Genomic DNA, 24,347 nt, shown 5'->3' with positions numbered 1-24,347 from the left:
TAGAAACTCAGGATTACTATGTGGAACTTGTTCTATGGTGAGTTCTTATTGAAAAATATTGTAGATTACTTGAAAATGTAGTTATAAATTGCTCGGGGACACGAACAGTGTTCACAATCAGAACATACGCTGATCGTGGTCTTCTTTTCACAATGAAAATATTATGTTTCGTAGTACATACATTTTTCGCAGAGATGGTGTCCATTTTACTTATGCTGGCAATCAGATTTTTCTGAGAAATGTACAAAATGCATTGCAACCTTTTTTGGAATTACAGCATCCATTTTGTTGTAGGTGTTGAGCATTTCAAATTTTTCAAACACAAACAAACACCACCAAAAGGCTCTTTTCAGAGCCACCACTTCCTCCCAGATAAAACTGCAAGAGGTGAAGAAGGGATGGAAGTCTCATAAAAACGTTTTGGTTCATGGAGAGGGTTTGGGGATAATCGAGTGGGATATGGTGAGGGGGGACAGGTACATGTGGGACAATGGTATGTAGTTGTTTGTTTGAAGTGATCCTCCACAAAGTTTTTTAAATTATTAATATTTGCCAAGAGTAGGTCCATTTTTCTTCTATGTGCTTCAGAGTCTTATCCAATACTGCTTTTTCTTTAGTATTTTGAATTTTTGTATGGTCTGTACAAAAAAATATATGTTAAAATTATATAAAATAATATTTATTAATTGGTTTATATAGTAAAGTGTCTACCATTAGGTTCACTATCTTCTGAGATTTCCTCACGTGGGAAATACTCCTCTAGCCACTCCAGAGTACTCGACATTTCTGTGAGAAAAAAACATAATATCATTTTTCTTTTGTATCTAATACAGAAAGTTTACAAATATAAAATGCAGTACACTTACTAGTTCAGGTAAGGTGTGTTCTGAGTGGTCTGTAGATCTGCTGTTGCTCTTAGTTGTGGAGTTTCTGTGAGGTAATCATGTTGGAGGCCTATCTTTCTTCTTTTGGTATATTCAATTTTAGAACATATTTTATTTAAATGAATGGTTAGTGTGTTATATATATATATATATATATATGGGTTCCAATTCTTATTTATTACTACATATAATGTGTATGTGTGCTGGTTTGTGAATTTGTAAAATGTTCATATGTTATGATATATCAATTAAACATACCCCCCAGACTTTTTGGGTAGTGGTCCTGTTATCCGCACTTGTCCGCGGACATCAAATTCAGTAGAGGGGATTCAGTATGTTCTATGTTACTTGTACATAAAGTCAGAGTTATTATTGTTAAGTTGTGCTACTAAAAACCTATGAAATTCAGTGAAAAAACGTTGTTAAAGGGTCGTTATGGTTCCAAGTAAAACCGAAAACCCCTGAAATTCGCCAGTTATGGCAAGCTAAGCAACCACAGCTCGCTCCACCACCGTGCACTGCTAAGACTAAAACCCACAACATCAAAGATGACATCACAAATGTCATCGATGACATTGTAGTTAGCGTGGTGGAGTCGCAGTTCCCCTCTGCCCTTTCGTGCCAATATGTTATGCGTAGAAGTTTACCCATGCAGGTTCACCTGTTTGTATGTAAGGATGGGCTCTCCGTCCTGCTTTCCTTCAGCAGGGGCGCAGTGGATGGACCTAGTTGCGTCACTGGTCCAGATTGTGGAGGTCCAGACCGGCTGCGATCATTCCGTCTTGACAGTAAATTTTTATGACTATGATCGTTGTCTGTATTCTTGTAACAGTACTGTCCCAAGGAATATTGTTTGTAATGGTATATTGTTCTCTCTCCCCTGTAGTGATGAAGATGACCCAGGAGCGTGTGTTGGAGATAAGAGTCTGCTCCGGATGCCCCCACCACGGGTAAGTAGGCAGTTTCAGAAGCTGCACCAAGTTTGTGAGTAGTGCCGCTTTAGCGAGTTAAAGTCTATGCGACCGCTCACCTTGTGTCTCTTATTCTCTTTGCAGGCACGGCAGGTCGGCGATGGCTGGTGAGCGGTGTCCAACTCCTACTGGCTGCCGGAGATGAAGATCCGCATGGAGGCTGCACCCGATGAAGGCCCCGTGTTGGTGGAATTCGCAACAGTTAAGGATGATGGGCGGAACCTGCAGAGGATTCCCGAAGGCAGGTAAGATGAATGCGGCTGCGGTAGAATCGGGAGCAAATGGCAGTGCTTCCAGCAATGGTGTGGTCTCAGGTAAGGCGTGCGCAGTGACTGCACAGTAGGAAGCAGATGGCGGTGCTTCCGGCGATGGTGTGGCTTCAGGTAAGGAGTGCGTGGCGACTGCAGAGTGGAAAGCAGATGGCAGTGTTTCCGGCGATGGTGTGGCTGAATGCAGGTAAAATTGTCGAGGTATCTAGAGATTGGAGATGCACGTGTTGAACCAGGTAGGTGCTGGAGGGTTCCGGAGACTGAAGACGCACGTGCTGAATCAGGTAAGAGTCTTCTGAACTGCGGTAAGCGTTATGCTTCTCTCAGCAAACTAACGTGAAGCGCCAGTATGCGGGTGGGGCCGGCTTATATCGCGTGGCCCCAGCCACTTCCATTAGGCCCCGCCTTGTGGCCCCACCTTGCTCCTCCTTCTCTCTTCTGCATGTGCCTTCCCTGTGATAATAGGGGCCCGCCCAGCCTTGCTGCACGTGCCTTTGGTGTTCTGTGTGCCATGCACACTTTGAAATGAGCTTGGTGCCATAGGCGCCAAGCCTGGGTCCATCGGGACCCTGCATGAAGTGAAGCACTAGGCTCCTGCCCAGTTGCCATGACAATATCTATGAATTTTGGGGATAAAATAAATGTTCAGTGTTGTAGGGAAATCCTTTTTCATAAATAAGACCTCCTCACTTTCCAACAAGCTATTAACCTTAAATAACTGTAATAAAGAAGCCAATTCTGTTTTGATCTCGACTATGTATTCCATCTCCCTAATTTCATCACATTCCAGATCTCGCAATTGTTTTTATGCTTCCAACATGTATCTAATTTTAGACCAACTCAATACTCCACCTCCCTTATCAGCCTGTCTCATAACCATAGTCTCATCTTTTTTTGAGAGATTCTATGGCTAATTTCTGTGAAAGTATAAGATTCGATCGGTTGAAAGTAGATCTCTCCGACAAATGCCTTAAATCACTTTTGACACACTCTTCAAATACCTCTATGTTATTAGAGATTATTGCTGGATTGAGGGTGGATTTGTTCTTTAAACCTCTTTGTACTGTTAGATCTGTAGCAGTGCCATGATATTCTTTGATCTGATCATTATCAGGCAGGGATCCCATCATGATGGCTTGTGTATCTGATAGAGTTTCTAGACTAATCACTGTGTCCAAATCTTTAACACTGAGGATGTTGGGTTCTGACGGAGGACCAGACATTCTATCGGCCGTTGCACTTAATTGATTCGCAAATAATTTTTTCAATTTGACTTTCCTCAGAAATTTGAATAGGTCTATTCTAGTTTCTGTAAAATCAAAATTCTGGGTCGGACAAAAAGATAATCCCAATTCCAGAACTTCTTGATCATTCTCTGTTATTACTCTTTCTAAAATATTAAAGACTCTTGCTTTCAATTCATTGTTTGTGCTCCTTTTCCTGCACTGTTTTGTCCTCTCCCAGAACGTGTGATCTGATTCTGTGTATTGCCATCCCACATTTCCTCCCCTTCCGGGTTTTCTTGTTAGTCCTCCTATTCCTCCTCCTGGGAGTCTGTCCCTTGGTTTCCTCTTGTTCCTGCTTTCCAGGTGGAGGAGTTTGAATTCCTCTAACAATAATTCATGCTCACAGGTCTCAAATTCAGATCTAAGGATTCCACTTCTGATGAAGTGAAGTCAACTGGTACTGTGATAACAATGGGGGGGATTGTTCTTATTTTTCAAATGTTGCTTCTTTATCGGCTCATCGTATTTGTGGCAAATGTATAGATGCTGCCATGTTGGTAATCTGGATATTTCTTAGGAATTTTTGTTTTTTCTTAATGCGTATCTCACCCTCGAAATGTTCACGGTTTTCTTCCATTCTGGTCATTTTACGTTTACATTCATCCGTATCTTTTGAAGTGAATAACTCCTCTTCCAACTTCTCTATTTCAGCATCTTTTTCTTTTGAATTCATCTGCATCTTTTGAAGTGAATGATTCCTCTTCCAGCTTCTCTTTGTCAGCGATGAGCTTCTCTTAGTCTTTTTTAGCATATTTGATTAATGTCTGAATCATCCCAAAGGAACAACTGTTGGTGTGGTTAGTCCTTTCTTTTTTAAATTCTGGATCCATATACTCATAGGTTGGAATGGTCATAGAAGCATTGTACAACATTTTCATAAAGGTCACCCACAATCTACCAATGCCAGTAATGGTCACACAGTAAATCACTTTCATGAAGCTCAGCCCACAATCCATCTATGCCAGTACAGTCACAGTAAATCACTTTTATGTAGCTCAACCACAATGTATCAATGCCAGCAACAATCACAGTAAATCATTTTAAAGAAGTTGAGCCTGAAATCTATTAATGCCAGTACCATTCACATTATATCACTATAATGAAGCTGAGCCTGAGCACACAATCCATCTATGCCAGCATAGTCAGAGTAAACCATTTCAATGAAGCTGAGGACACAATTTATGCCATAATGTTCACTTTAAATCACTTTTATCCGGCAGCCAGTAGGAGTTGGACACCGCTCACCAGCCGTCTGTACAATATAAAGTATAATATAAAATTAATCTGCCTTGATGTTACTGGCGCCCCATTCACTTGTGTGAATGCAGAGTATGCATGTGTAGGGCGAGTCAAGCACCGCCGCCATACACATACATGCTCTGCATGCACACTCATACTCTTACCCAGACACCTGACTCACACAGACAGACAGACAGGCAGGCATGCATACAGACAATCTCTCACACTAAGAAACATGCAGACTGTGTCTTATGCAAAACTCCCACAAACACACCATGCAAGCATTACATTCAAACGTGCATGCATTCATACAGTACACAAACTCAAAACCTTACCATTAGGTCTTCTGTTTACCAGTTCTACTACCTGCATCTTCTCTAAGAGTAGGCAAGAGTGCAGCAGTGCTGGTCGATAACGTATTTAAGAAGCACCAAAGTGTCACGGAAAGACTTGAAGACATGCCGCATGCGGACTAATGAACTTGTTTGCTAATCAACTTGGGAAGGCAGCGTGCATGCTGCACCTCACACTGCAGAATGCACATGCTTTTTTATAAAATCACCTTGCAAATCAAATTAATTTAACATTTGATTTTAAAGTTTTAAATTAATTTGATGTGCAAGGCAAGCGCTAGCCCTACGGAAGCCAGGGAAGGTGGCAGGGCACTGAAAATGAGCCCGTTATGGGGGATCACCCCTCCTCTACAGCCCTGGCTTTGCCACTGGTGAGAGGGCCCCAAAAGAGGGCTGTAGACCATACCTTGAACTCTGGCTTAGACAGCAGTTAGATGAGCAGGGCCAGTTGACTATGGCAGAACAGACAGACTTCACTTGAGGGAGGAAGAAAGACTGGTGGATAGGTGCAGCTAGCCCCAAATAAACACCCCAAAATAACACACTCTACAAATATACTGAACAATATATATATGGCTACATATAATTCATACAAGTCTAAACAGTGGAGCAGAAAGGGGAGCACTAGACAGCATTACGGTACATTTATACAGTCATAACCAGGACCCGCAAATGCCACACAATTATTTGCAGATAAATTCCAACAGGATGAGCCCACACATTCACAGCGTGACGAGGGCGGGAAGAAGGGATTAAAAAACAATTAGGAACCAGACTCAGAGGGCCAACAAAAATCCCAGTTAGTTAGATTTATAGTACCTGAACTCTAGGCAAAAGCCCACTCCTAGAAACAATGTACTCATAATAGACCAGGTTGAAACAAAGTTTCCAAAGTTAGTCAATGGCAGGAGTGGCCTGCAGTGATTTAGTGCATTAAAATCCTCAATAAATCAACTGTGTCCACTAAAACTCCCAGACTTGGATGAAATTTCCAGGCACTGACGAGGAATTGCGGGAAAGTATCTTGTTCCAGATACGTACTTAATTATATTAATTTGGAAGAGTTTAAAAGTGCCTAAATGTTTCCCCATCGAAAAAAATAATGGGACAAAGTCTATAGGCAGTGATGTGGGCAGAGGGAATATTCAGGTAAGTATAATTTCTACCCGACCGGTGCAGGAAAAAGAGCAACCAATCTACCAGAGGAGACAACCCTGAAAAGTTCCAGACAGGTGACCCCTGATGAGAAATCCAATGGATATACCATGACAAATCGGCAGGGAGTTATGGCACCAGATGTAGAGAACTTGACTCAGGAATGTCAGAAATACTCAGTGAGTACAAGGCTTCAACCACAAGCCATGTCAGTATCTGGTACCCAGCGGCTTGCACCCCATCCCAGCAACAACCCAGATGACCCAAAAGAATAAGATTCAATCTTCCCGGAAGGATAACCCACCAGCCAGAAGCAGGAGCAATGATGAGGAAGTCACCTGGAAAACAGAGGAATACGACCATGTAGATCCAGATGGCTCGAGGGAACAAACTAAGCAGTCAACCAGCAGAAAATGGTTGCACAGTGGGGGCAACAGTGGAAGCAACCCTGAATGTCACAGGAAGAAGAGGAGGCAGAGTACTGGCAAGCCACCACTTTTCTGGATGGCAAGGATTCACTTCCTCGAGGCGCTAGGCCCCGAAATGTAACACAGGGAGGCAATGCGAGAATAGCCCAGAAACAGCACCAGCAAAGGACAGCTAGTCCATCTAACAAGGATGACTGGGTGGAGTACGATGCACAGCCCTGGAAGGACATCCAGGAGTCAAAAGAAGAAAGTGGAGCAAGTCAAAAAAGGACCCATGGCACAGTCAGTATGGCCAAAAGTAGTTTAAGAAAATCAGCAGCCCATCTTTGCAGCAACTGAGGTCAGAATCAACTGATCCTGAGGCATGCACATGCTCTCCCCTAGATATGCACATTCACTCACCTCCAAACACACACCTTGCAGACAAACACAGGTTTTTGTGATCTGCCAATCAGGCTGGAACTAAAAAAGTGCAAACTCCCAGGTCCATGCACACTGGATGCATTGTGTGGCTGATAGGGTCAATAAACCATTCTATATCAGTTTAAACCACGCTAGAGGGTGCAGGGCTGGACTCATGATAAGCCCATGTGTTCACAATAGCCAATTAGGCCTGCCTCATTGTTCCCGCAGACAAAGAGGTGAAGAGAAACAGAATGTAAGGCTATATTTGGTATCTTAGGCTACTATAACTAATGGTGCAAAATCGGTAGCATCCCTGTTGATGTAACTACAGCTGCCACCATCCTCCTCCACAACACTTGTTGGGAAGGGGGGGCCAAACCATCCCACTCCACTAGGCGCTTTGCAGTAAGGTGACCTGCATTCGAAGCACTATAGCGATTCAGGGGGAGGGGCGATGTAGAAACCTCCATATGCTATGCAAAATAGACATTTAAACGCAGCGTCTGTGTGCAAGCAGCTGGCTTTTTGCAGACATTAGGGACCATAGTTAAAGTACGTTCAGTGTACCAGGCCCAGGCTGCAACACGAAAAGGGAAATTTTGTTAGGCCCAAATGCCAATGAGAAAGACCTGCACCCACAGCATCCACAGGAATCCTCCTTTTTTAAAGATTGTTGCTAATGTGTTCTCCACTGACAAGGAATGCACCCTGCAGGGCCATGAGACAGAGCCCAGCGCCTGGGTGCATGTGTTCTCACACAGGCCAAAGCAGGCTGCTGACCCCCAACCGGCCCGCTGCCAGAAATCATCCTTAAAACTGCTCGAGTTCCAAGCCCCCTGAGTTCCATGGCCCAGGTGACTCCAGACCACCGACCATAAACTAATAAACCATGAAGATCTAAGAGAATGGCCATGAAACGTTCATATTTCAAGTCACATGATCTGTATTGTGAGGTGGAGGGAGGGATAAATTATAGTCCAAAAGCGAGGGTGGAGACCTTGGGAGCACATGACGCGATCAGGAGTGAGTGAAATGTGTGTGTGTGTGGGTCAGAACGATCTTGCGACTCCCCCTGTGCCAATCCCCAAGCCTGCCAGGTGCACGATAGAAATGAGAGTAGCATTGTTTATAGTTGTAGCCAAACTGTTACGTTGACCTTGTTCTCTTGGAAGAAGATGAGCCCCAGACTGGGCTGGGGCCAGTGGGCTGGAGTCTCAAATGGAGAAGGCCGATCATGTATAGGGTCACATCAACCAGTCACGCAGATTTTTACTGTATGGTGTTGCGTCATGTATGATGCTCTGCATCTTTAAAGGATTCTGCTTGTATCTTTTTTGGCAGAACATTCTTGGGCAGCAGAGTTCTTTGCTGGCTAACCTATTTTATGGCAATTAAAACTTGTTTTCGACTTGGGCCTTTTTCCCCTTGTGGTTTGTATTCTTTCTGGTGTGAGTATTTAGGGGCGTGCCTTCATTTGGTGACCCCGACATAATCCCAGCACCCCCGTACCTGCACATGTTTCCAGCTCACTTCTCCCAAAGGTGCTGCACCCACCTACAGTGACCGGACTGAAAAAATGCGTGCCCTGAGTGGTTTTTACCATTTTAACAGAAATCCTACCTGCTCATTGGAGCGTTGCGGGGCTCAGAGGAGAGTGCAGGCCGGTGTTGGAACCCCATGATGGAAGAGTTCAGGTGAACACACAGACTCTTGTAAGCAATAACAAATAGGGTACAAGTGTATGGGGAAGAGGTGTGAGCACATGGAGTGCGTGAGTGTAGCTGAGGGGTTTGTTCTATTTTTAATGATTATTTATGGCAAGGCAAAGGACATGGAATGGTAGGAAGTGTGGGGAGAAGGTGGCACCACAACTATAATATAACAGAGGAAAAGGAAACAAAGGTAAGTGGATCTGGACACAGTAGTGGTTGTTATTTTAGTTTATTATTTTAGTTTATTGTGTTTGTGTTTTTATTGTGTAGAGTGGAGGCCCGAGGAGGGGCACTGTGTAAATTGTGTGTGTGTGTGTGTGTTGTGTTGGTGTGGTGTGAGAGTGGGTGGGTGTAAAGGGGGAGGGGAATTTGGATTTTGAATAAACAAGGAAGAAAGTAACATTTATTTTGTGGCAAGCAGCGGCAGCATGCACGGCACAGTAGCAGAGGCGCAAAGTTAGCGTGGCATAGACATCATCACAATGGGAGGAGATACACCCATAAAAAAATATGCACAAGGCTCTGTGATATTTCTCCACTCTGTCCCAATATAATAGCAAACAATGGATGGCAGAGTCAAGAGGAAGGGGGATGCCCTGCCCCTGGTCAGAACAGGGCTCCCATAATAATTCCATTTTAGAGCACATGTCCATTTTGTAGCAGCCAAGTACAAGGGGAGACAGTTGCAGAGGAGGAGGGACATTTTAGACTTTGGAAGAAGTTCGAAGACACGGAGGACCCTGAAGAGGGAGGGACGCAAATCAGTAGCAAGAGCGACTGCACGGAGTGAGAGAGCATGGGGGATTATATCCCTTCACAGCTTGCCTCGCCGTTGGGTACACACATCCAACAGCCCCACCACCCACCAGCGCTACAGCACGTCTGCCCCACATGTATCCCCGCCAGAAGTCCCTGCGCATGCAGACATCAAGAAAAGGGATCTTTTCTCTATGCCTCTAGTTGGCATTAGCTTCAGCACAAGCAGAATTTAACAAACTGTGGGTGGCACAAAGAGAGGTAAAGGATGTTATATCAGGGGTTGGATGGAAGTCAGGAGATTTTTTTTTCAGATCAGACAACATCGCCGTACGGAACGTGTGTATAGAAAGGGAGGAACGGAAGGAGATGTGGATAGTTTAGGATATGAGAATTTAGGAGAGTGCAGTGGAGAGGAGGAGGGGTGGATTACGTTTGAGGACAAGGATGAAGGAGAACAGGCACCTCAGAATACACCTCGGGTGGAGAGTGTATGGAATGTCAGGTTGAGGAGTAGGTAAGGTCAGATGGCAGTCGCAAGGAAAAAGGGAAGTAAGAAGATGGCTGGCGAGGGAGGGGGGCAAAAATGCAGATGCCCCTCATACACAAGGGGACGGTAGGCTGCAATATGTGCCATGGGCACAGATGGATACAAATAATTTAATAAAAGTGCTCCCACAGTTAACAGCTGGAGCAGGGAAGTAGATTTATGCCTTTGAGAAACAGACAGCAGGGGTCTCCTTGGCGGTCAGTGATCTAAAAAGTCTGCTAGTAGCAACTATCAGGGACCAGCCAGAGGGTGTATGGGTGAAGGCAGGATTTCCGGGTGTACATATAGGGAGTAATGCACATGTTGGAGCATCCTTTAACAGGATAGGAACGCAGGTGTGGGACATCCTGCACCTGACATCCCTGACCTACAGTCCCTGATGCAATACACAATGGGCGAGCATGAAGACCCCGTACAATTTATTCTTAAATTTCAGGAGATGTGGAGACAGGTAGCGCATGGAACCAATCAGTGCCCTTTTTCTATTTTATTATCAAGGAAGTGCAGAAGGGGCTTGACAAAATTGTGGGTATTGAGGTGCAGGAGTGGGACAAAATACAGACCATAATCATTCAACATTGTAAGAAAATAAGAGCCTGACAGGGAAACTATCAAAAGACATCAGGCAGAGTTAGCTACACTGGTAGAGAAAACATTTGCTAAAACGTTTGTTCAAGCACCCGTTTACACACCAGTAAAGACAGAGGTAACAGAGAACGCCCAACATTTGGTAAGCGCTACCATCGCTGTGCTCTGGGCCGAAGTAGGACAAGGGCAGGGGGCGGAGGACCAGAGTACCACAGTCCACAGTGGCAGCAAGGGGGACAACACAGAGAAAGAGGTGGGTTTCAAGGAGGTAGGGGAGGTGGGTTTGGAGGAATGGGGCCTAGAGGGTGAGGTGCAAGACCTGCCTGGTATAGAGGATCCTGTGACACGTGGATCAAAGTACAGATGAGAAAATAACCGGGTGGGACTACAAGGTTTGCCAGGCGCTCACAGAGTTCTCTTGTAAAAAAGCTGCAATACGCATATACTTAGTGTGATGCTGTAAATGCATTGGAGGGACAGGGCCTCCATATCCTTGTCCTTTAGTGCCTTATCATGTATGTTATGTCTAGTTTTCCATGCAGGAGTTCATGTGGGACTACTGGCATTGGCGCGGCTCTTCCTCTTTTTGGTCGTGGTAAACAGACCCTTGGGATACCCTTATGGCACCCATGGGTGGGAGTACGACCCTGTACTCTTAGTGTATGTTTTTGGGCACCTGTGTGTGGCCCACAGAGCAGGGTATGGTCTGGTGGCAGGTCCATGCTGAATTTGACAGGTGCTCTGAGAATCCTCCATTTTGGGATACTCGGGCCGTGCCAATGGAATCGGTTGATTCCTGATAGGGAACAGGATGGGCCGTGTGGCCTCTTGCTTTCTATTGCATGTTACCTTGTATTCCCGAAGTCCCGGGAAGCCCTGACTCAGTCCCTTGCCCCTGACTGGCTGTTGGGTGGAAGTTCCATATATGGTAGTGCGGGGAAGTCCCAGCCAGACTGGCTAGAGCCTCCCCAATGACTGTATGTTGTGGATACGCCTGTGGGGTGGGACCTGGGTGAATGGAGTGTGTGACAAATATGCATTTCATGTTATGGGTGTCTAGTATCTGGTGTTTGACACAATGACTGAGACAGCCCTGCCCAAAACTGGTATGAATGCAGTGTGAAGTGCTGAATGGCAGAGTGCTTGTCCGAATCCACATTCCGTGTTGAGAGTGTCTGGATGGATAAGAATGGCCTGAATGCGCTGTGCGCCTGATTGGCTGCCTGCCTCCCTGAATGCCCTTCTGAATGATTGGTTGCCTGCTTGTGACCTAGCTGAGTGAATGGGAGATCAACAGTATATCTTGTTAAGGATTTCAATCAGGCGACACACACCTTGGTCTCGGACTAATATGTAGCGCACAACTGAGATGCTTTTCTCCTTATTTTATATAGATTCAATTTGAGATGGTACACCACTCGTATCACACCCCCTTTTCAAATACCCCGGGTCACAATGGACCATGAACCAGGCTAGTTGGTGAAATACAATATTTATTTATTTATTTTAAAATTCGAAAGAAATCATACATTTTTAATATGGGGAAGCAATCACAAATGGGGTGATAATTACAATTAGCAATAGACTTGGTTTAACCTTCTAGTGGAACATATACAAAATACCAGGGAATAGGAGCACTTTTTGATTTAGGAAAGATAGCACCCAAGTTAGGATTTTCCGTGCAATGTTCCCTCAACCCACAATTCTGAATGGATGGAAAAACACGGCAGGTAATCAGGAATAAGATGCAGAAAACGCATAAAAATATTGCTAATGACGTTATGATCTAGCAAGACAGGAATGAAAAGAAAAGTAGCGCTAACGCTTGGAGATCAAGGGTAAGAACACAGGGAATTCTGATAGTTTTAACAAGTTGCCAGTATAAGGATAGGATGGCTTAAAGATTGGGATAAGGACACATGCAAGACAAGGTAGACTATGGATTTCGATGGGGTAGGGATTATATTTACAGTCCACTTTTAGTTTGGGATTTTGGACCGTCAATTGTTCTGGTCACTACACGGCAACACGCCTGGCAAAGGACACCTGGGCAAAAGACAGCTGGGCAGGTCGGGTCACTGGATGGTAATTCTGGTCACTGGATGGCACAGGTACCTCTGGATGCAGTTAATGGGCAGCAAGCCAGGCTGGTTCAGGATGCTTCCCAAATAATACCACAGCTTTCCCCTTTTTAATTGGTGATTAGTGGGTTGATTCTGGATCAATGGCCTTGCTGGGAATAGTATCAGCACTGCATGGGTTTTGCAGTGGGCCCTGGAGTAGGGTCAGCAATGTTTTGGCCTTGTAGTTGGAATCTGGACTCAGCAAGATGAATGAAACTGGAACGCCGGCACAGGAAAATCAGGAAGAGTGTCTGTGTGTCAGGGACACTTATTTATAATGCACAGTGACATCATCCAAGTATATGGCTGGGCAGGTTTAGCTAAGCACACCTCTAACTGATGGGATTGGTCAGGGGTGCTAGTCTCCGCCTCGCTCTCAACTGCTTGAATTTCAAAGCAGGAGGGCAGATTTATGGTATGAGTTTACAATGTTCAAAAACCTCCCACAGTTATTTTAGCCAAAATCCGATTTTGCCACAAACGGTACATTTATACAGTTGAAATCTCTTAGCAAATTATATACACAGGTTACATATTTTAGGTAGAGCATAACACTCCAACTCCTGCAATCTGTGCAACATTGTTTTTGCCCTCCTGATACTTTTTGGTAATTTTGGGTCTGAACGATTCGGCCTAAAATTCTAAAACTTTATACACATGTGTGGATTAACATAAGGGACGGAAGTGTAAAAATTTGCATTGGCATCATGGATACTTTCCTTGTAATCCCCGATTCTTTGCCATTTCCATTCCCAAAGGGTCAGGGAATTCTACCATGTCTTAAATGAAAGCCCAAAAAAATCACTTTTAAACTGCAACATTTTTACAAAGTCTTGCTGCAGAGATAAACATCTTTACATTTTTATTCATAAATAGTCTTTGGAAGCACATGGCAGTCCTTTGTTGTCTGTTACTGGGCCATTTTTTTCTTTCTTCAGATGCCACCAACTGTCATTTCCTCCAGAGCAAGGTGGGGGTTTCCCATCTGGATTCAAGGTTCATTGCCCTCCCCCCCCCACTTTACATGTCCTTGTCCTGGAAATCCCATTGTCTGTGGGTTCAGCCTAGACTAGATTCTGGCCAACCTAATAATTATCACTGGGGTGTTGGTATCTGCCGAGAGAGGCCCTCCTGTTTGGTAGCATCCCCCCAAGCAGAAGCCTATTTTTCTTTTGGTACTTGCAAAATCCAGCCAATATGGGTTATCAGTTTTACTTTCTTATATTTGGTCTTGAACAAGCCAGTTGAATAAAATAACCCATGCGTGTATTTTCCCCAGCAACAAACCCCTTCACATTGCTAGACAATGGCAGGCTTTTATTCAACAGTTTACTTTTAAAACGGGCCTTTCTCCCCATGAGTTTTTGAAGCCCATTTTACATGTGTGGTGAAAAGCTGGCATTTCTTTTTAAATTCGATTTTGCATCTCCCTCTGGACTCCCACACTGTCTTGCAGCTATAGTTGTTTCCTTGTATGCAGGAGTTTTGTTTGAAGCACAGATGTATTGAAATTGACATGGCTCAGATAGCTGGAGTTTCTTTGTACTACTGAGCTTTGATACATTCTAAAAAAAATTAACGTGTTTCCCATGCAGGAAAAGTGAAGCTCTTTGTTGATTTTCCTCAGAGTTGATTTGACAGGGCCTGTCATACAGAAATCAGGCCTGGTTTTGCTGAAGCTGAATGAGATATACTGGGCATGGCAGGGCCGTATTAATCAGTGGTTTAAGGAAGAACAGATGGAAATAGCGTCAGAGCAGCATTTTTTTAAAGGTGAAAAAGTTTCCTTTTTAATCGGGATTTTGGGCTGCCTTTTCACTTTATTCCATCTGTATATGTCAGAACATACTGGCACGCTCCCTCAGAGTGTCCCCTCGTTCCATCCTGCCCAATATATGCTTGGCAAGACAGTGCAGGCATCTTTTTGTTGCTGCAAAACAATGTTTTAAGGGCATGGTGCTCACAGGAGTCAGCGCAACCATTTTGCTGTTTCTGCGCAAATGCAGCTTGGTTTTGGCAACATTCTCTTCAGTGGGTCAATGTAGCACACAGATTCTCCCCCCCCCCCCGACTCTTCTGAGATCCTTGTCGAGGGAGAGTAGGGCAAGGTGGGCTTCATCAGTCAGGAGTCATTCTTCCATCAGAGAGCGGAATGCCCCAATCCTCTTGCTGTCCCTCGTTGGAGCGTGGAACACCCCCCGCAGCTTTCTCTTGGATCTTCCCCCACTGTTCACAGCCAGATATGGATCTCCTTACCAACAAACTGTCTTGGATTCAGAACATTTTTGGACATTTCATGAACACCCTAGGTCCTCTTTCCCAATGTAATCGTTATCCGTCAGGGGAAAGTTCTCAGGGTCCTCAATGTGTTGATAAAATTTACCAATAATCAGATCCCCTTTTTGTGCCGTGATTTAATCAGCATCTTGGGTCTCCTTAGTCTACTAGGCAGTTGAGCGTTTGTTGTGAGCATTTGTCTGGGACCTAGTAATAGCAGTGACCTGGATTTCCCCCAACAGGGACTCTATTTCAAGGAGATAATCCTGGATGGCTCTTGTTTTGGCCAGCTGATCAGCTAGGTCGTTTCCAGTTTTGTCTGGTCCCTCTATTCTGGAATGACCTTTGATCTTTTTCCAGTAGATGGTCATCCCACTAAAGGTGACCAATCATCAATATTTTGGATTAGCTTGCCATGTTTGAGAGGTCTGTTGTTAGCACATAGCATGCCTCTGGTTTTCCAATTAACCAGTTGCTCCATGAACCCGTTCCGGACATAATCTGAATCAGTGATTATGACCAGTTTGTGGAGTTGGTGTTGGACGGCAGTGAGGATGGCTTGATGAACTGCCATCAAATCCACCACCTGACTACTGCGGGGACCGATTTTGTACCCAGCAGAGGGTTCTGGGGCACCATTCACCCAGGCATTCCCAACGCCAGCCACCAGTTCCTTTTCCCCATTGTCAACATGGTAGGAGCACCCGTCCACATAAACTGTGGGCATTCCCTCGCGCTGGTCTTCGTCATAGACTTTAAGCAGGGAATTCAGGTACGCCTCCATGTTGTCATTGGTTTTAAGACTTTCGTCCTCGAGACTTTTCTCTGGCACAATCATGCAAGTCAGCCAGACCTTGCACGAGGGGACTCTTCTTGTTTGGCCATATCTGACCTCCACAGGAAAGCCTTGCATTGACAGAATCCAGGAAGTTATTCTGTAATTACTCACACTTCCAGCCCAGATTCTGTCACTTTGGAGGTATTGCAAAGGCTGGTCTGGAGTCTCCACTATGATATGTTCTCCCTGGATGAACGGACGGTAATTCTTCAATGCCCACAACATTGCCTGGAGTGCCTTCTCACAATCGTTGAATTTTTCCTCCAGAGAGTATAAAGTCTTGGTCCCATAGGAGATGAGCTTATTGACCTTGTCATGCTATTCATATAATAGTGCTGTCAAGCATGTATTCGAAAACCCTGTCTCCAAGAAGCACTCCTTGTTTCTGACAGGGTAAGCTAGACAAGGCGCTTGTGAGAGGCTTCTTTTGAGTTGCTTTACTGCCTCGGCTTGTTCTGTACCCCACTCCCACTTGACCCCCCCTTCAACAGATGGATCAGGGGTCTTGTGATCTCTGCGAAATCCTCAATGAACTTCCTATTGTAATTAGTCAGTCCAAGGAGGCTTCTTAGTTCATGCAGAGTTGTGGGGTCTTTAAGTTTTAGGAGTGCTTCCACGTTCTTTTCCTGGGGACAGAGACCCTCAGGAGTTATCTCATGCCCCAAGAAGTTGACATGGGTTCTACAGCACTGCACCTTTTGAAAGGACAGTTTTGCTCCAGCAACCCTCAACTGTGTCAGAACATAACGGATTTCTGCTATATGTTCCTCCACAGTTGAGCTTTTTATCAGGACACATCTACATAGGCCAGGTTACCCCTTTCACCCAAGTCGGGCATGGCCTTATGTAAGAAGATGTTGTATTCATTGCCGAGTTGATGTATCCGAAGGGAGTCCGGGTCCAGGTGTACTGCTGCCCCCCAAAGGTGAAGGCCAGCTTGTATTGGTCCTCCCTACTGACAGGCACGGTCCAGTACCCATTGGTCAGGTCAATGGCAGTATATACCTTTGACCCCTGGATCTGGGCCAGCCCCTGGTCAATGTAGGGGAGAGGCTATCGGGACATGTGGACCCATTTATTCAGCTCCCTCAGGTCAGCACAGAGTCTCCACTAGCTGTTTGGTTTTAAAGTCCTCAGCACCGGATTATTAAAGGTGCTGTGGACTGGACAAATTATCCCACAGAACACAGGTTTTTGATGATTTCCGTCAGGGACTCCATGGATGCGAGAGGCAAGCAGTACTGCTTCACTAACACTGTATTCATTCCAGGGTCCGTGGGAATTGTTGTTGTATGGATTTCGGTGTGACCACAGTCATACGAGTCAACTGCAAAGAGAACTTGAAAATCTAAGAACACCTGTTTCAACTTTTGCTTTTGCTCTGGAGTCTCACAGGCATCAGCTAGGTTGACTCGCTCTTCAACCATTTGCCTGAAGCCTGGGAAGACTTCCAGTTTTGCTATCTCAGCGGCCTCCTCCAGCTGGTTGGAGGGGTCCCTGGTTAGAGTATTGACCTGGACAGAGGGTTTCAAGTAGGAGAGGCTGTCACTGTGGACCTGGAAGATCACCTCATCCTGCCTGATGTCACAGGTCATCTCTTCCTCACTGTAAGGGCAGGAAGAGTACACCAGGAAATTCCCCCCTTGCCAGGTGAAGATCCTGTCTGGTGGTAAGTCATTGTCACTATCATTGTCAAAACAGTCTTTGGGGATTGGTCCTATCAGTTCATTACCTAGATCCATGGAAAAATGTCGGTCATCAACCGCCATTCCAATAATGGTGCCTGCGCCCAGAGTGATACTCCTAAGGTCGCTGTTTTCCATTAATATTGGAATGGTGGTGTGTTCTAGATTGACTAATGGGGTTGGGTTTAACCCCAACCCCTGCTGTTGGAGATGGGCATTGAGGTGTACATATGCGTCAGGATTTTGCAGTTGCTGTCCTCTTTTAATTTTTAATTCAAGTGGGGCTAGTTGGGTCCATCCTGGGATGGAGACCTCCTCTCCAATTTGAACTTCAGCTGCATACAGCAGCAATTGGGCTGACCAAAATGCTTTTTCGGAATCATCAAAGTCCATGGGATTACCCCCTAGTCGGGACCAGGCTTTGTAATTTATCAGGTCCAAGTTAATGGCAAAATGATGGAGAATGTCACTGCCTAAATAGAATGCAGCAGAGACATCTCGCACAACCCAACAATTGTGTTCTATGCTTTTGTTTCCTCTAGAAATGTTTAGCATACACCTGCTAGGCAGGAGATGTTTGGAATTGGGAGTTTCCAGGCCCATTTCCCACGTATCGATCAATTTAAATGTGGGAATGGCCAGACCTATTGGGAGCTTTTGGAACATGGCTTTGCTGGTGAAGCTCTTACCGTTGTTCATGCACACCCGGGCGAGAACAGATTCCTTCCCCTCATTTAACTGAATAGGGATGAATTCCTGTTCTCTAATTTTCTGAATATCAGCTAAACTTTGAGCTGGTTTCTCATCACTTTTGGCTATAGAATTGGAATTTTCAGATTGTGAATTGGTATAGAATTTCAAAGTATTTCCTTCCAGTGTGGAATGCCACTTGAAACTGGAGGGAAGGTTGATTTTCAGAATGGAGAGGAGTTCCCATACCAGTTTGTTGTCCTGCAGCAATTGCTGTCACATCAGGTATTTGATTGTTCTGGAAATGAAACTCAATATGATCAGGTTTTTATTCAACCATGTGGCATGTGCCATTTAAACTAACATAGTTGACACTCTGCTTCAATTTAATGGCCTGTTAGTCTGATTACAGAGGACCTTGTTCACATAGTCTATTAGGGGGGACAACCTACGCAGGATGTCATTCCCGAGTAGGCAGGGTGTGCCCTCTGGAGTAATGACTATGACCGGGTGTTTCACTTTGTGTCGCCCAATTTTTATTTCCAAATCTGCAGTCCCCTTGACAGGAATTTCATTCCCATCGAAGTTCTGGAGTTGTCCAGGAAGAGGGGTGAGATGGATCTGGTATCTCTCCGCCCTTCCTGAATTTAGCTGCTCAAAGGCCCTTTTTGACAAGAGTGGCTTGGGATCCAGTGTCCACCAGCGGCAAAAATGTACATTTCCCTTGCACTTGGACCGGGGCATAAAATCTACCCTCTTTCTCCTCCAATGGGCAACGGTAATGTGCATTTTGGGGCAAGCTGGGTGGTCAATTTCCTTATTTTTGACTCCAACACGGGAAAGTTTGGGCATAATTCTGTGTTGGAGTTTGGGGATCTGAAAGAAAAATTTTACATTCTGATATTTGGGGAGTTTCGGGCTCCCCTTTTTCTGATTCTGGGCTGTACCCCCCTTTTTGGAGGCAGTCATCAGAATTGGTTTGTGAGGTTTGGGATCCCTCTGTTACTTTTGGGTTTCCTGGATGCTCATTCTGGGGTTCAAGGATTGGTGATTCTGACTCAGTCCCCACACCCACCCAGTCTTCATTTAGATCTCTTGGGACCCATTTTTCTTTGGGAGGAGTCCCCCCATCCCTGAAGGAGAAGATCATTTTCCCAGAATCCTCTAAGGATCCTTCTCCTTCAAATTGGAGGACACCAACTTCCTCCACAAAATGGGCCTTTTTGACTTCTTTATTTCTCCTAGCCACCCTCTGTTCCTTGGGTTGCAGATTTTCAGGGGGCAGGAGATTTTTCATGAGTAAGGAAAGAAGCTTCCTCTAGGGCTTTACAGCTCCCTTCCCCCCGTGCCTCCTCCTCTGGAACTGGTGAGTTGTCAGTTCTCGCCCGTCATTGTTCTGGGGTACCAGACCCTTGGTTTGTGGGGTTCTGAGCCGCCATGTTCATCTGAGGGTTCTGCTGAGCCCTCAACATGCGACCCAGATCCTGTGTTAGGTTCTGGACATGGCGCTCCAGTTGGGACAACCATTCCGGCTTGTACAGGGGTCTCTGTTCCAATCTAGGTGGATCATGGGAAGGTTAACTATGCCTTCTCCCATAGTACCCTGAATATGGTGAGTTTTGGTAGCCCTCCACCCTTGGCGTCCCCTCTCCTGGATTGGGATGTCTGGGTTCCTCAAATCAGGGATTGAACGGGGGTTGTCCTGCAGGTTGGGGGTTTGTAGGTACCGGGAAGAAACCTAACCCAGCATTTGGGGAATTACTGCCCTCCTGGGGGAAGTTGGGAGGGAAGTTTCCCAGAATAGTACTTACCTGATTGTATCCCCCCTTGGGCTGGGGGAGTCCATACATACCCCAAGATTGGTTGGGTGCCCTTGTTTCGGGGACTGATATAATCAAGGGAGTTAGGGGTCCTATTAGTGGGATTACCTCCCTGACTGCCACCTGTTTGAGATTGCCCTGAAGGCCGTCTGGGTCTCTGATTTTGCTGATTTTGTGTAGATACATTTTTAGGCCTCCCCATCTCTAGGCCTAAAATGGGCGCAACCTTCACCTCTGCCACCTTAGAAGCAGCAGGGGTGTTGGCTGGTTTGGGGTTCTTGGCCAGATTTTTTATTTTCTGCAGGTTTTGGACCTCATAAATGCGGGTCGCCTGCACTATGACCCAGTCCAGAGATCTTTTGTCATGGAAATCCCTCACCAGCTGGGTCATGATATACTTGGGGAGTGCATAAAAGAAGGTGGTTACAAACTCCCTGCTATCCGTGCACACCCTCCTAGCGGTTTGTGCGAAGGCGCGTTTGAGCTCCTGCACAAATTCTCATGGTGCCTGATCTTCCCTGCACTGCAGATTGTAGGCCGCTTTGCGAGCCTCTTGGGGGTTTCTGTGGGCAGAAAAGTATTTCAAGATGGCCACCCTGTAGGTGGACCATCTTGAATGGTTCTGGTCCTCCAGTCCAGCAAAGAAGCTGGAGTACTCAGGGGAGAAGGTCCATTTTACATACTCTATGCAGTTCTGGTTGTCTTTCAGCTGAAAAGTGTCCATGACCTGCTCATAGAGTTCAAAGTGTTCCCAAACAGAATATTTTGCGTTTTTATGGTATGGGGTTATGACACTCCTAATGGCCTTAATCTGCCTGATGGGGTCTTTTGTCATAACTCTGAGTTTATTTGCCTTCTTTGGCTTAGTTACCCGAGTCCGCTCAGACTCAGAGGTGCTGCTAGTTGAGGTCCCCTCATGATCATCTAGGCACTCCCTGATTCTGTGAGCTTGAGAGGAGCTCACAGAATGGAGGGGCCTAGTTTCTCTATTCCTGTGTTGCTCCGGAGAGTAGTCTTCTGACTCTTCCTTGCTCTCAGGGTTGGCAGAGTATCCCCCCCCCCCATGGCCCTAATTGGGTATAGGTCTTCAGGATGCTCTTTTTGGGCCTCATTTCATTTGGTTTTTCATCGAATTGAACCAACTGGACCCTTGGTATTTCTGTTGATCTAATCCCCTGACTCTCCCCTCAATGGAGTCTTTCTTGTCAGAGATATCAGCCTTAATGTTTGGGTATCTATACAGGGACTCCCGTCCATCAATATCTGGGGGGTGCTGACCTGTCAGTTCCATCATGCTTGGTCTATGAAATTCTGATGGCCTCATGGTTTCCGGCTCGTGTGAACTGGCAGCCATGAAGTCAGCAGTGTACAAAGTGTTAAATGGGTATGAGTCCCTTAGTACAGAGGTCCTTATGCTATGATCAGGGGTTGCCCTGTCCTTCTCTACCTGTTCAGGGCCCCTAAAGTTAGGATTAAATCTAGCACACTCTTTCTACAACCTCGCTAGTTTCTCCTTCTCAGCCCCTACTTCTTGATGATGAGCAGAGATCTGAGCCTTTTGCTCAGCTATCAAGGCTTTTCTTGCCTCTATGACCCGCTCTTGCGCTGCCACTTGTTTGTGGAGCCCATCATTCTTTTAACAGAGGGCCTCATTGTCTCTCTGCGCTTCCTGTGTGGTTTGAGAACTATGAGACAATTTCTGTTGCAGGAGACTCACCTGCTAAGTTTGTGCCTCTTTGGTTTTGGTGTTCTCTTCCAGAGCACCTTCTACCCGTCTGGCGTGTTCCAGTAGATTCCCATAATCTGTTTTGAGTTCATTTAGTTTTTGGAGGGCTAACTCACTTCCCTGTACCTCAGTTTTTAACTTGCTTATTTCTTGGTCTAGGGCATCTTTCTCCTGATTTAGGGTGCCCCTCTGTTCAGCCAGTTCATCCCTTTGTTTCTTGATGGTATTGGATTTCTGCCACTTTTGATCAAATTCTGCTTGGGAGTGGAGGTCTCTCATAATTAATGTATTATTTTCCTCTTTCAATTTCTATATCTGATCTTGTCGGGTAACTATCTGCTCTGCGCAGACTTATTTGTTGATTTAACTTCTGTTGACTCTCTTGCAGAGAGTCAACCTTTTCCCTACACTCCTCTTTCAATGCCTCTAATTGGGTCTCTAGATCTGCATTATTTTGATGTTGGAGAGCCAAATCTTCTTTTAATTTTATGACATAACTTCCAGATTCTACCTCCAACTCTTGGCTGCTCTGTAATTTTTGTTCTGCTAAATTCATATCAGTTTAGATTTTATTTAATAGTTCAACTTGATTCTGCGCAAGAGTCGTGTTTTCCTCATGCCTTTCCCGCATCACTCCCATGTGGAGATACATGTAGGCCGGGATTCTGGCAATTTTGATTTGCTCCTCTTTAATTTTTGGGGTCATATATAATTCACTCAGAGGTTGGTGTAATAGGCCACCGTCCTGGCATGTGTCCAGGTTCATGGCGGTGACCTGGTGTGTTATTTCTTGTAGCCAGACTTTTTCATCCTGTTCTGGTCACTCACCTCAGACAAATAGCTTATGCAGAAGGTGCTCCGTAGCCATATTGATTTCTACTACGGTCATTTTGGACATGTTCTTTCTTTATTAATTTATTTATGTAAGGGTAACCCATATTCTGTTGCTTTTCTATCTATTTTGGGGTTGATTTTAGTTTTACTTTTAGAAACAGGCCTGGTACTTAGACTATTTGTGGGGGGCGCTTGTACAGTGTAACACAGTATTCCAACCACACAAAGTATCGCTACCTTGCAGGTTAGTCTGCTGTGTTAGGCTGTCATGGGTGGCAACCAAACTGAATCCCCGGCACGAGCCCCCAAATTTGTTAAGGACTTCAATCAGGTGACACACACCTTGGTCTCAGCCTAGTATGTAGCGCACAACTGAGATGCTTTTCTCCTTATTTTATACAGATTCAATTTGAGATGGTGCACCACTCGTATCACACCCCCTTTTCAAATACCCCGGGTCACAATGGACCATGAACCAGGCTGGTTGTGTAAAATCAAGCAAGGAATATCGAGGCTTAGTACCACCAAAAATTGAATCCGCCAGTCACAAACTCAAAAGTTATGAATATAACTTTATTCTGTACAGATTCAAATATCAAAGCAGATAGCTATCTGGCTCCCAACACCTCGCAGTGTGTACCAGCTGACACAGTGAGGAGTGAGAGTACTGGTCATCACAAAACATGCAGTATTTATACACAGTCCTGGTCATAGCCCAGCCCATCTCCAAACTAATAGGTTACACATTTGGGTTTGTGCCCAGTTCACATAACAAATATACAATATTGGTTTGTATTTTTGACATGTTGTCCCATCCTTGAAGATTCAATGGTGGTGTTGGTTCTCCAGTTTAGGTTGATCCTAGTTTCAAGAAACAAATTCAATAGCTTATGGCTAAGGCACATAGTTTTAGTTTATCTACCATTCAGTTCTTATGTTTGAATATGGCTGATGCTATTGATGCAAACAACACTTTAAATTGAAGTTCACTTTGGCTCCAAGGTTCCTTAAACATACTGGCAACCTTTGTTGTAGTCAGCTGTGTGGATCTTTAGTTTTTAAAGTAAGTCCTGTTTCAAGAAATGTACAAGTACAAGGGATTCCTTCAAAAATGCATAGAATTAGTTTACATGCATTGTATATCACTGTTTGAGGAAGGATGAGTTTTGTCGACATAGATAACACTTTGAATGAGTGTTCATTCTGACTACAAAGTCTCTTTGCACAGGACAAATAGTCTGCTCTGCCAGCCCTAGTCTTGACATAGGCTCAAAGGTCATTTCTGCTCTGGCAGCTGAAAACGTTAATCGTTTCTGAACAGAGAGCAGAAGTTAGAATCAAGATGGAGGATATTTTCCAAAATGGCGTTTGAAGTCAATTCTAAATAACCGCAAGTTTTAATACAAATGCGAAATGGCTTAGGCCAATGTTTATAATCAGGCAGTATTTATGCGAAGTTGGTTTAACAAACCCTCCTTTTTTGTACTAAACCAAGAGCATAATTCAAACATTCTGACCATACGATGACCATGTATCATAATCAGAACACTCTGAGTTGCTGGATTCAAAAACATCAATTGCCATTAACTCTTTAATCATACAAGGGTCTATCCTCACTGGTTACATTTGCAATGGTAGTACAACCCTCAAATGTACCCATTGAATGGGAGCCCTTTCTCTGTATGCAGAATGGGACAGTTTCTAGACTGTGGTTGATAGTTTAAGAGGGAAGCGTGGCATCCCAGTTGCCTACGGGAG

The sequence above is a fragment of the Ambystoma mexicanum genome, chromosome 5q, assembly GCF_040938575.1.
Source record: "Ambystoma mexicanum isolate Mex_15411 chromosome 5q, UKY_AmexF1_1, whole genome shotgun sequence".
Taxonomy (NCBI): domain Eukaryota; kingdom Metazoa; phylum Chordata; class Amphibia; order Caudata; family Ambystomatidae; genus Ambystoma; species Ambystoma mexicanum.
Note: the sequence above shows the minus strand (reverse complement) of the source record.